Raw genomic sequence first — 13,859 nt, 5'->3', positions numbered from 1 at the left:
AGACATTATTCTCCACCATGTCCTATTCTACATTACAGTCAAACTGATCTATTTGCTATTCCCTGTCCACAACATTTTAATTCCCATCTCCAGGCTTTTGTGTAAGATGTTTTCCAGACCTGGCATGTTTTCTCTTCTTATCTCAGCCTCTTGGATTATTTTGGTTCCTTCAAATGTTAGTTTAGGCGTGACCACATATGTAAGGTCTTCTTCAGTTCCCCTAGTTAGCTCCACCCTTCTGCCCTTCAAATTAATCTGTGTGTACTTTGGACGCATTTGGCACTGGCTGAATTGTGAACATCTTTGCTCAGCCTTTTTTGATTCCCCCAGACACTGGTGACCTCCCTCCCTGACTACCTTGTGTACCACCACTTTATGTTTTTACATTTTTTCACTTGGGGTGTATGGGGTGTTCAGGGAGGACTAGCACCTCTGGTGTGAAGGCTTGCTGAGCCCTTTTCAGGGCTGCTCATCCACCTTTTGTGTCCACCTTCCACCCAACTCTCACATGGGGCTCCAAGAAGCTGTAGCATGCACAGTAGCCATCCCAGTAAAACTGTCTTGGCAGACTGGCTAAACCAGTCTGAGGGTAATTGATAGGCCTCAAACCTGTTGGTGAGTTAGGGAGATGTCTATTCTAGGGATGTGAAGACTTCCACAAGCACAGTGGACAGATGAGAACAATTTTTTCCAACTGCCTTGAAGGTAGCTGAAGCAGGAGCTGTGGAGTGTTTAGAGCTTGGTTAGACATTGAAGATGCCAAGGTCATCCACTGCATCCTGGGCCATCGCCAATCATCTTGACTTTTGTCTTGCCACTGGACTTCAAAGAGAGAGTGAGGCTAAAGATTTTGTGCAATTCAGCCTCACTTAAATCCAATTCACACGCCAGTCAAAACATTATCCTGTGATGTCATTGGTATTCTTTGAAAATGAAGGGTGAACAACATTTATTCACTTTATTACATCTATATATTGTAAATGTTTTTGTTGTTTCTTCCATTAGAGTGTAAACTGCTTGGGAGTTGGGATTGTTTCATCCTTTGTACTTGTAACCCCGACAATTAGCACAGTGCCTGGCACATAGCAGCAGCTTAGTAAATGCTAGCTGATTGATAGAATGTTAGCACTTTGATGGCAGGGGCTGTTTTAGTGTTTTGTTTTTGTATTAGCGCCTGAAACTGAGCCTGGTGCATAGTAGGCATTTAATAAATATTAAATTAATAACTGCCTGCATTAAACCACTACTATAAATACTCACTTGTGGTAGAAGTTAAAAGAAACCTTAATTAGAAGACCTGGGCTCTATTCCCTGCCCTGACACTCCCTTTCTGTAAGATCTTAGTTCACTTTTTTATCTATAAATCCAAGAAGACTTCTCTTGTATCCTCTTCCAGTTTTAAGATTTGATCAGCTAATATACTTTATTTACTCCTAATCAAACACCTTTCAAGTTATGTTTCAGCTGTCTTTTTTTTTTTTTTTTGGTGGGGAAGGTGGAGGTAGGGGGAAATTGAAAGCATCTTAGGTGAAGAACCAGGATACCTGGGTGCTGGTCTCTGCTCTCATGTTAGCTTACTATATAACCTTGGACAAATCACCATGCCTCTCTCCACCCATTTCCTTGTCTGGAAAATAATGGGGCTGGATTAGGTGAGCATAGGGACCTTAGAGGTCATCTAGTATAAACTTCTCTTTTTAGATGAAAAAGACAAGGTCTGGAGAGGCTAACTAGCCCAGGTCATACAAATAGATTGTGACAGAGTTGGGATTTGGACTTAACTCCTTTGATTCCAAACTCTTCTTTCTTTCTTTCTTTCTTTTTTTATAGAATAATCTCAAGTAATATTTTTATTTACCTTAAAGATTTTCAAAGCATTTCACAGATGTTATCTCATTTGATCCTTATGACAACATTTTAGGATAGGTATTATCATTATTATTATTAATAGTTCCATTTTACAGATGAAGAAACTGAGGCTAAGAGAGGCTAAGTGATTTGTCCAGGGTTCCACAACAAGGACATGCCTGAGGCCAGATTGAACTCATATCTTCTTGACTCCATGTCCAACACTCCACTGTGCCACCTAGAATTTAACCAGCATTCCATAAAAATTTACTAAATGTCTACTATTTGCCAGAAAACTTCTCTAGACCTTAGAAATAAAAATAAAATCATCCCTGACCTCAAGGAGTTTATACTTTGTTGGGGTGAGGGTGAATCCCATTAGTATTTCTTGGACAGAAAAATGCCTTGGTCAGGTTAGGTCTCTCTCCATTGTGCCTATTTCATGTCTACTTCAGTTTGAAAATTCTATGATTCTATTAGGTAGGGAATCGTGGATATATGTGCACATAGAGGAATATATGTTTTATGCATGTATTCACTTATTCACCTGAGTAGTAGACATCTCTCTGTGCTTTGTTTAAATATTACTTTGGGGTCCTGGAGGGCAGTTAAGAAGCATCTCTCACCATCTGCAACTGCAAATAAAACAGCTTCCCCCAACCCACATTTCAACAGTAGGGGGCATCCTAGCCTTTCCATAGTCAGAAAAGCTTACCTTCTCTCTTGAATACTTTCAGATCCTGAGACGAAATACATGGAAAAATAGTGTCTAGTTCGGTCAGTGCTGCCAAACAGGGACTAAAGCGACTTTGCAAAGGGAGTTAGTTGCTTATGAGGGCACTTTCTTGAAAGTAGAATCTAGGAAGACACAGATTTTTCTTCTATTGTTTGGTAGGGGATCATTATAAAAGCAAAGAACCATATATTTGAATAATATTTTAAATGGAAGAAAAATAAAACAGAGAAGTTAGTTTGGGTCATATACCACCCTTCTATAGGGAATTAACCAAAAATCAATAAACACCGTGTCCATTATTTGTCAGACACTATACTAGGTACTCAGGGGGAATATAATGAAATAGAAATGCAGGATGTAAACATCGCATTGTAGTCACAAGTTCTTACTTCCAACAGGATCATTAATCATGAATTCTTCAACCGTGTTGAATCATGAATGAGAATTTCCTGCTTCATGTCCAGACTTGGGATGTCCTTGATACAGGGAACCCCTGGGAAGGAAACACGTTCTGCTAATAGCTATCCACACCTACTCTGCAATTTAAAGATTTAGTGAGTTGCCTAAGAAGTGAAGGGATTTTCCCTGGGTCCCATAACCAGTATAGGTCAGAGTCAGAATTTGAACTCAGTTCTTTCGGATTATGAGGTGTACTTTTAAACCATAGTCCCATACACTCAGCCAAAATCATATAGAAATAGGTTAAGAGCTTTGAAAATTCCAGCAAGCTCCTGCTTCCCAGCTCTGGCTTTTTATCTTTGACTTACCTAACAAACTCACAGAGCGAACTTGTCAGAAACATTATGTAGGCCAATAAAGGATAATTTTATTCTGTGCAATAACCATGGCTGAAAACTTGCCGTGTCTTGAAGTGAAAAGCTGGGGCTGGCTGGAGGTTAATGGACTGATCATAAACCTGCAATAAGAGTAGAATTGAAAGGCAGGTTTCTTTTTTTTATTATGGAACTGTTACAATAATAACCTTGTAAAAATAATGGGACCTATTTAAAGCTCATTCATTGCCCAGCTAAGTGGCAATTTTCCATCACTCAAAAAGCTGAGGCTTCCTCTTGGAACACTAGGGATAAACTCATTCTATGTATTTGATTAAAAAAAAAGACATAATCAACAACAACAAAAAACTTTATTGGTTGAAAATGAGCAGGTCATTCTGCTTTAATAAGACCAGTGTTGCCAAAAATAATGATGCCTTACATTTTTTATTAATAAATCACAATTTATAGTTCTTTAAGCTTTGCAAAGTTTTTCACATGTATTATCTCATTTGATCTTCACAACAACCCTTTGAAGTATTCATTTTACAGATGAGGAAACTGAGGCCAAGAGAAGTTAAGTGACGAGAACTAGTCAGCATCTGAGGTAGGATTTGTACTCTGGGCTTCCTGACTCCAAGTTTAATGCTTTATCAAGCTGTCTCCATTGATTATGGTTACAAAATACTATATTTCTGTTATTTCACTCACAGTGAAAATGTTATATGAGAAATGCTAGGCAGCTAGGCGGTGCAGTGAATAGAGTGCTGAGCCTGGAGTCACAAAGACTCCTCTCCCTGAGTTCAAATCTGGCATCAGACACTTACTAGCTGTGTGTCCCTGGGCAAGTCACTTAACTCTGTTTGCCTTGGTTTCCTCATCTATAAAATGAACCACAGAAGGAAATGGCAAACCACTCCAGTATCTTTGCCAAGAAAACTCCAAATGGGGTCATGGACATGACTGAAATGACTGAACAACAACAACAAAAAGAATATAAGTATTATCTCCGGAGACCTCCTTCCAAACCCAGCCTTTCAGATGCCAACTGAGGGCCCGATTGGAGCAGATCCCAAGAAGCTTTCTCCTTCCTGACATAGCTCTTACTCTCCAGTTTCCACCAGGTGTTAGACAATCTATTCAGGCTGGATATGCTGAACTCCTACCATCCCCACCTCTCTCTTAGGTAACCCAGAACCCTGCTCCATTCCAACACTTTGGCATTGCCAACAGTCATTGGTGGGGATCTTCTGCTCTGCCATTTTCCCCCAAGATCCATCAGGCTTTACCATCTGCTCTGCTGCTACATCCTGTGAACTCCTGGGCCTTTCCATCTCCCCTGACGCTAAACCCTCTTCTGTGTTTATCTCCCGTAATAGGAATGTGAGCTCCTTAAGAGCAGGAGCCACCTTGGTTTTCTATCTGTAAACCTAGTGCTTTGTACAGTGCTTGGTTCAGAGTACTTAATAAGTGCTTTTCAATTGCATCCATTTTGTAGATGAGAAAACTGATATATAGAGGATTCTCTATGATCAAGGAGCTAGGAATTGCCGCAGCAAGAACTCTGCTTTTCGTTATATTTATTTCTGCTTCACATGCTACAAATAAATATGTCTGCAATGGATTTCCTTTGAAAATTAAAGTTTTCTTACTGTGAAATTGGCTATGTATCACATTGCTATTGGAGGGGCAATTTTAAAAAGCCTGCCAGGCTCTCAGCTGCCCAAGTAGCGAGAATTGTCACCCTTAATCTCCAGTGTTCCACTTTGCAATGGTGAAGATATCTGCTTTTTCTAGTATCAAGGTGCCTCTTATTCATTCCCTCCTGTAATTGAACTCTTGTTCATCAATCACTTGGGCTTACCAATATACACTTCCATTTAAATAAGATATTCTTCATAATTTCTCTTCAAGTCAGACTCCATGGACTTTCTTGGTTTTGCTGCTGAGGAGAGCCAGCTGGTATAAAAGGGACGGAATCTATAGTAGAGCTGACAGCCCATAGGCCCAGCTGTCTATTTGTTGTTGTTGAGTCACTTCCAGTCATGTACAACTTTTTGTGACTGCATTTGGGGTTTTCTTGGCAGAGATGCTGGAGTTGTTTCTAATTTCCTTCTGCATTTCATTTTACAGATGAGGAAACTGAGGCAAAAAGATTTAAGTGACTTGCCCAGGGTCACATAGCTAGTAAGTGTCTTAGGTTGGATTTGAACTCCAGAAGATGAGTCTTCCTCACTCCAGGCTTAGTACTCTATGCACTATGGCACCACCTAGTTGCCAGCTGTCTATTTGTCTTCTTGCAAAGGCTTTTTGGATTTAAACTCTTTGTTCAGCTGTTAGTACTCTGGAACTCCCTTGATAATCATGTACCGCTACCTTCCTCTCTGGGGAAGCCCATAGACATTTATTCTTCTTTTTTTTTTTTTGTGAGGCTACTGGGTTGAAGTGATTTGCCCACAGTCACACAGTTAGTAAGTGTTACGTGTCTGAGACCAGATTTGAATTCAGGTCCTCCTGACTCCAGGGCCAGTGTTTTATCCACTGCACCACCTAGCTGCCCTGACATTTATTCTTAAGAAAAGAAGTAATAACTAGGAGAACCTTGTGTGAGGTGATAAACTGACACTTAAGGTTCCTTCCAACGTCAAGATTCTCTGATAGACTTACAGAGCGTCAGAGATTAAAGAGGCCTTAGAGCTGGAGGTAATGTGGTCCAGCACAGCACAAACAATTTAATAATAATAATAATGATAACTAATATTTATTATAGTTTGTGAAGTACTTTATAAATATTTTATTTGATTCTCCCAACAACCTTGTGATACAGGTGCTATTATTATTATTATTTTTATTTTACAGGTGAAGAAAGTTAACACCATCAGAGATCAAGTAACTTCCTCATAACATAGCCAGGAAATAGCATAACTAGGACTCAAAGCAAGGAAATGAACTCATTATCCATGACTTCTTGATTATCATTCTTGAGGATACTGTGTTATTCCCTGCCTGGCTGGTAATCTTTGGGAAATTTCTTTTTTTCATTACCTCCTCCCCCACTTCATTGGAAGAGAGAACTAAAACCAATTTTCCTAATTTCTCATGCTGTTAAAAAAGGTAGAAACCAGTCACCAGAATGAGTTTTGGGGCTGTGGACATTACACAATCAGAATGGTTTCTACTTTACTTCTTATCATTTATGATTAAAGGTCTATATGTTTTATGATTAAAGGTCTATATGTTTTTCTGACCTCATTTGCTAAGAAAAAATATAAAGTCTAGTCATTTGGATGGAAAATATTCTAATTTCTTGGTAAATTTTATGTTTGATCTAAAAAAAAAGGCAACACTAAACCTTTTCTTAAGAAAGAGGATATTAATAATGATTAAAGCCTGAAATTGAAGAGTCAAGACTAATGAGTTCTCTTCCTACAAACTGATTTGTTGCATGACTTAAACTATACCCCAGAACAGTTATGGTGAAGAAGAATTAGACCAGATCTGACTGGCTCCAGAGGGCAGAACTAAGGGAAATGACTGTAAGTTGAAAAAAAGAAAAAAACTTCTCAACCATTGGAGCTGTCCAAAAGAGGAAGGGGCTGCTTCAATGGTATGGTGTTGTTTCTCACTTGAAGTCTTTAAACAGAGGCTGGATGACTGTTTGTTGGGTATATTATAGGTAGATCATATAGATAGATAGATAAATAGATAGATAGATAGATAGATAGATAGATAGATAGATAGATAGATAGGTAGATAGACAGATAGATAGATAGATAGGTAGATGGGTGGATAGATGGATGGATGGATGGGTGGATAGATGGGTGGATGGATGGGTGGATAGATGGATGGATGGATGGATGGATGGATGGATGGATGGATAGATACATGGATGGATAGATACATGGATAGATGGAATGGTGAATATAGATAGATGATAGATAAATGGATGCACAGATGAATAGATAGATAGGTAGCTAGATGAATGGATAAAGCATTTATGCATTTGCCATATGCCAGGCACTGTGCTAAGCACTATGGATGCTCATACAAGTAAACACCAGTTTCTTCACTCAGGGAGTTCATATTCTAATGGAGGAAGACAATGCATAAAGGCAAATTGGAAAAGGGGAGGGACAGGTGGAAAGGGTACTCAATCAGGGACATAGCACAGAGATTGCAGGAAGTGGCATGGAGGTCTGGTTTTCAGCTAGGCAAACATCTTAGTAGAGTGAGAGACAGGCAGGAGTAGAGTCCTAGATTCTGGTGGGATGGAGATGGTCAGAGAGTGAAGGCTCTTTGCAGAGGGGGTTCTTGTCAAGGAAGGCCTGCATGACAGTATTTATACAGAAGTTTGCCATTTTAGATTTGTTTATGTCCAGTGAGCAAGAGAGTAGGACTATCTTTTCTGAAAATTTTCCTGGAATCTCAGAACTTATTCCTTCTCCACTGACTTTGTTTTTCCTTTCTTTTCTCTTTTTCTTCTTAGAATTTTAGAATCATAAGATCCTGCAACTCTGCTATCATCTTATGTCAATCTAAACCTCTCATCCTATAGATAAGGAAACTGAGGCTCCCAGGTCAGAGGAGATCAAAATTTTAAAACTAAAAAGGCCTTAGAGGGCTTATTAGATAGTAAAACTCTTTCATTTGAGGTAAGGAGAGTTTGTCAATAGCAACCGCACAGAGATGGAGAGAGAAAGAGAGACAGAGATAGGGAAAAATAGAGAATGAGAAAAAGAGAAAGGGAGAGAGAGAGACCAAGACACACACACACACACACACATACCCACACAGAGGGAGTGAGACAGACAGACAGAGACAGAGACAGACAGAGACAGAGAAAAATAGAGATTGAGAAAAAGAGAAAGGGAGAGAGAGAGACCAAGAGACACACACAGAGATGTAGGGGAGAGAGAAAGAGAGACAGAGAGAGACAGAGACAGAGATGGACAAAGACAGAGACAGACAGAGACAGAGAGAGACAGCAACAGAGACAGTGACAGAGAGACAGAGACACCATCAGAGAGAGAGAGAGAGAGACAGATAGATGGACAAGACAGACACAGAGAGAAAGACAGAGACAGAGACAAAAAGACAGAAAGAGACAGAGACAGTGACAGAGAGACAGAGAGAGAGAGAGACAGACAGACAGACAGAGAGAACTTCAGGCCTGGATTTTTTTTCTTCTCTTTCATTTTACTGTGTGAACCCTTGCCTGGACTTTGTATTCAGGGGGCATTGTAGAATGATATGATCTTGTCTCATAAGTTTGCTGCTTGACTGAAGCTTGTTTCTGAGCTGATTCCCTTTCCTCCTGAGAGCAGGACTCTTTTAGAGGTTAAGGCCTCTGGCTGGCTTGTTCAAGGTCGCCCATCTACTTAGCGGCAGAACCCAGGTTCCTTTGCTTCCAGTTCTGCTACTCTCCCGTTCCTTGGGATTGCCTTTGTGTATTCGTCCCTTAGCATGTTTTATGTGACTTTGCACGTTGGAACATACTTTTGTGAAAATTGTATGTGTCCTTGTGGGAACTCTGAATATATTAGATTTGAGCAGCTGTGTGGACTTTCTTAGCCCAGTAATGAATGGTTGGAGTGAAAGATAAGGAAAGTGTTTGGGAGTAAAATAGAATTTTTTTTGGGCCTTACTGCCTTTTTACAAGCATCTGCTCAATTAATTTAGGGATATTACTTGAGTTCATGTGATGTTGGTTTAATGTAGCCTTGCAATTAGCTTAAAAATTTCATTGTGCAAGCATTTTCAGCAACCCATTGAATATTCACTTTCTACTCCACATTTACTTCAAGTTTTTTTGTAATATGATTTCTCTAAAGAAAGGCAAATGGATAAAAATTACATTTACTTTAATTTTTAATAGAATGTAAACTTCTTGAGGGTAGGAACTGTCTAATTTTATATTTACGTTTTTAGTACCTAGCACAGTGCTTGGTACATAAACTTTTACTTATCACATTTATCAGAGAAATTTAACTGATGCTAAGTTAACCAGATTTCCACGACAAGGACACCAAAAGACCTCAGAAATTGCCTCAGGTAGCAAGCTTTTGCCCTCCTTGCCACTAGAAACACTTGGCAGCCCAGGGTAACACTCATTTACTTGCAAAACATTTTAAAGGATGATGATAGAAGGTCATGATCAATATCTTCTCAAAAAGAAAAAAAAGAAATGGAAGAGAAAATCAGCTTTCAGAAATCTTAGTATGATTCCCAACTAGGCTAGATCAGCCCAATAATACTTATTCATTGAATTGGATGGATAACAAATCAGCATTAAGTAGAATAGATCTGCCAAGATTTCTTTAGAGATCTATTGTCAGTGTTGGTAGGAAGACAATATTTGGATTCTAATAACTCAGTACCTAATGTAATAGATGAGGAAATAGAAGTAGTAATTAAGAAGATTGTCAAGAAGAATTGTTGCATACCATTGAGTGCATAGAGAAGGAATCTGTCCTAGAAGTGACACAATTTCAAGTTGCAAAGGGATCAATTTTCAATCTACTTCCGATTAAAAAATGGAGACTATCATAGATGATATAAAAAGGTGACTGAGCAACTTCTTATTCGTATGCCTACTTACTTGACTCTACAAAATCATTATGGGAATAATTTATGCATGTATCAAGTTTATGCATGTCTCTGTGATGAAAAACCTAAAAATAGAGCATATATAGGTTTTTGCAGATGATTATAGCAGAACACATCTTCACATTTAAATAATTATGAAAGAAAAAGGAAATATGCATTTATTAAGCATCTACTATGTGCACTAAGTACTTTATAAATATTATCTCATTTGATCCCCACAATAATGCTGGGAGGTAAGTACTATTATTTGCCACATTTAATAATTGAGGAAACAGAGGCAGACAGGGTTAACTGACTTGCACAGGGTTATGTAGCTTAAAGTTCTCTAAGATTAGATTTGAACTCACAAAATTCCTAAATTGACTCAACCATTGAGGTAACTTTGCCCAGTGATCCTGAGGCTGAAAATCAAGTGAGACATGGAAGAAGGATATGTACTCTGATAAAAAAGTTCACTAATGTTGTGGAGGATGTCCTGTGTTGAGCACAAATGGAATAGAGATTTCCAATGAATAGTAGGGTCCAACAACTAAGAATGACATTGTACTGATTGTATCAAAGCCCAGAATATGACAGTGTTGTCAGTGGAATCCATAATTATTCAAAAAAGATTGGTAACTAACAACAACCTGACCAGAAAAAACCAACAACAAATGGATGAAGAATGCCTATTGTCCTGCCATTATGACATGCAGTTGGATGGGCAACCCACTGTGTTATTAGATTTGGTTGGGTATTCTAGCATGTCAAGATTTTCTTTTTGTATCTCAACTGCCAGCCAACATATTAGTTCTCTACCCCATTTTTATGTAATCCATAAATATGATAAGCATGTCATCTATGCCTTCATACAACTCATTGATAAGAATGTTAAGTAGCATAGTGCCAAGCAGAGATATTGATGGCATTCTTCTGTAGACTTCATTAATATCAATGCATTAATGGACTAGAATACCAATTATATAACATTATCCACCAGTTAGTATAGTAAGTATGTGAGTAGCCAACGTAAGCTAACGATATAAATAGGCTAAGAGTGTAAGGGAGAACATCTAAGCCACTTGTCAAAACTGCCTCCTAGATTGATTAAGGCCACATCCAGAGATGATATGATGAATTAAGAGAAGCCAGTGAGGCCCCAATAAGTGGCCTTTGACTTGTAAGCTGCAGATAAGCACCAGACTGGCATTAAAACCAGAGAAACATTATGTTAATGAGATAACCTTAAAATGGTGCAGATAAGATTTAGACCATCCCCCACTAGAATTCTATAAGAATAGGACCCCCAAACCCTGTCCCTTGAGCTCCTCCAACTGTAGTGGATCCATGTTGCTCTAGGGCTTTCAACTCAAATCTGCAGTTATGTGACTCTATGTGTCTCTTCCTCCCCCATCTATTACCCATGCTGTCTGCCTCCCTCTCCCACCCTTCTCTCTGTACTCTCCCCATGCCATCTGCCTCTGTATTTTCTGTGCCTTATTAACATGATTGAAGCATTATTTCTCACTTGCTGCCAGTGTGATCTTTCCAGAAGAGAATACAAAGAACCAAGATTGTTTGCTTTGGCCCAACTGGGACCCTGTTGTGGTTTCTCCCCCAGACACCCAGGGTAGGACTTAATTTGTCAGCAGCTAAATCTACCATGGGGGAGCTTGGCACTAAAAATACTCTGGTAGAAAACAAGGACTGATGAAGGAACCCTGTGCCCCTCCAGATAGGGACCTCTCCTTGTGGTTGGTCTTAATAGAACAGTTGTTGAGGTGTGTATAGAGCACTGGACTCTGAGTGAGGAAAACCTGAGTTCAAATCCTGTCTCAGATTCTTACCAGCTATGTGATTTTCTGCAAACCACTTAATCTCCATAAGCCTTTGTTTCCTCATTTGTAAAACAGGGATAATAATAGCACCCATCAGGGCTATTGTGAGGTTCAAATGAGGTAATATATGTAAAGTGGTTTTCAAACCATAAAGTGTTATATACATATTAGCTGTGATGATGATGTGATATGGATCATACTAAATATTGGCAATACCAATACGGAAGAATGACAATCCTCACCTGAAGGGAGTAAGATTTTAAAAGAGAGATATACATATAGGAGAGTGGTGACTAGGGATGGGTATTTTGATCTATGGGGTTCTATAACCCCAATTAACATGCCTTTTCCTCTTTTTCATTCAATTTCCTCAATTGTAAAATAGGATAATAACCTCTAACTTTCAGCATTGTTGTGAGGATCAAATGAGATAGTATTTGTAAAGCAACTAACACAGCCACTCCCTCACTCCCTCCTTCCTTCTCTACTTCTTTTCTTTCCTTCCTTCCTCCTTCCTTCCTTCCTTCCTTTTTTTCCTCCTTTCATGGCAGTGTTAACTTGATTATGGTTCCCAGAGCAAGAGATAAAAAGGGAGGGTAAACATTATGTGCATGGTGGTATGCCAGAAGAATGATCAGAGTCTGGGCTAGGTCAGTGCTGGGCTTTCACCATTCAGGGCAGCAGGACCCCAGAATAGGAGCTATGGTAGCAGAGCTACATGGCAGGAAGATGGCTAGGGTGAAGTAAGGTGGAGGAGCGTATATGACTGGTGGATTCATCAGGTAGACCTGGGAATGGGCCCAGGACTAGAATCCAGACCTCCCAGTTCCTAGTTCAGTGTCATTTCCACCATACCATGTACTGCCCTATTGGAAACATGTAGAATTTTGGAACCCAAACATACAAGGCTTTACTTCAAGATTAGAGGAGGATACACAGCATGCAGTTGGTCCACCAATAAAAATAGGGCCACTCTACCAATTTTCTTCTATTATCTCTTCTTTCTATTATGGAGTAGTCTTTAAGAAAAATCTAAGTTTTTCAAAAATGAAAGCATGATGTTTGACAGACACCTGTGAATTTTCAAATGTATTTGAGTGTTGCAGCAAAAATCCACTCATGATGATCTTAAAGAACCTATTAGTGCTACTTTGTAAAGAGGGGGGAGAGGATTGGGGAGATCCTGATTAATTTGTGGTCACCCCAATTTCCACTCACTCCTTTCTCCCAGCCCTCAATTCTACTCCTCTGGTAATGATGTACGCACTGGCTTTGGACTTAATTGCCTTCAGGCTAGGAGTTGGTACCAACTGGCAAGATTGTTGAAAATAATGATGTTGTATTGGACATAACTGACAGACTGCCAGGGAAGATAAGCTTCCCCAGCAAAAAAGATATTTGAAGATACTGTGACTGTTCACGACATCATAAAGTAGCACCTGGGAGAGCAACTCCCACAGTCTTTCATTGTAGAGGTCATGAGGGGAAAGGCTGGAGGCTCTCAAAGTCATCCAGTGGGGTGGTCACAGTGAATGAGTGCTTTTTGGATGGTGATTAACATGATTTACAGTCAGTGAAGGGAAAGGCTGGCAATTCAGAAAAATGAGCTACTAAAGGCTGTATTTATACAGTATAGGAGGCATGAGGGACTCGGAAAAATGAGCAAGATACAGGTTCTCTTTCTGACTTTGTTGGTAACAGACTATGTTGGATGATAGGAGTCAATTGAACAAATGTATATTGAGCATCTAAAATATGTCTGCACCTGTGATTCATGAGGTACTGTGCTAGGTAATGGGATGTGAAGATTTTTAAGAAAATGACACAGCTCTTTCCCTTAAGAAGCTTATATTCTGTGGGGAATGAGGATGGGAGGAATATGATGTATATGCAGATACACATAATGAAAATTAAAATGAAATGGGATCTTTGATAAAAGCTACTACAATTTAATAATTAAAGCTAGTTGAAAATTAGGAGTTAGCTTTAGAGCTCAGAAGTCTTATTTGATGACTTCTGGTTTTTGAGTGGATTCCTTCCTTCCTTCCTTCCTTCCTTCCTTCCTTCCTTCCTTCCTTC

The sequence above is a fragment of the Vombatus ursinus genome, unplaced genomic scaffold, assembly GCF_900497805.2.
Source record: "Vombatus ursinus unplaced genomic scaffold, bare-nosed wombat genome assembly UNPS02014799.1, whole genome shotgun sequence".
Taxonomy (NCBI): domain Eukaryota; kingdom Metazoa; phylum Chordata; class Mammalia; order Diprotodontia; family Vombatidae; genus Vombatus; species Vombatus ursinus.
The sequence above is the reverse complement of the archived record's forward strand: the minus strand, read 5'-3'. Positions refer to the sequence as shown.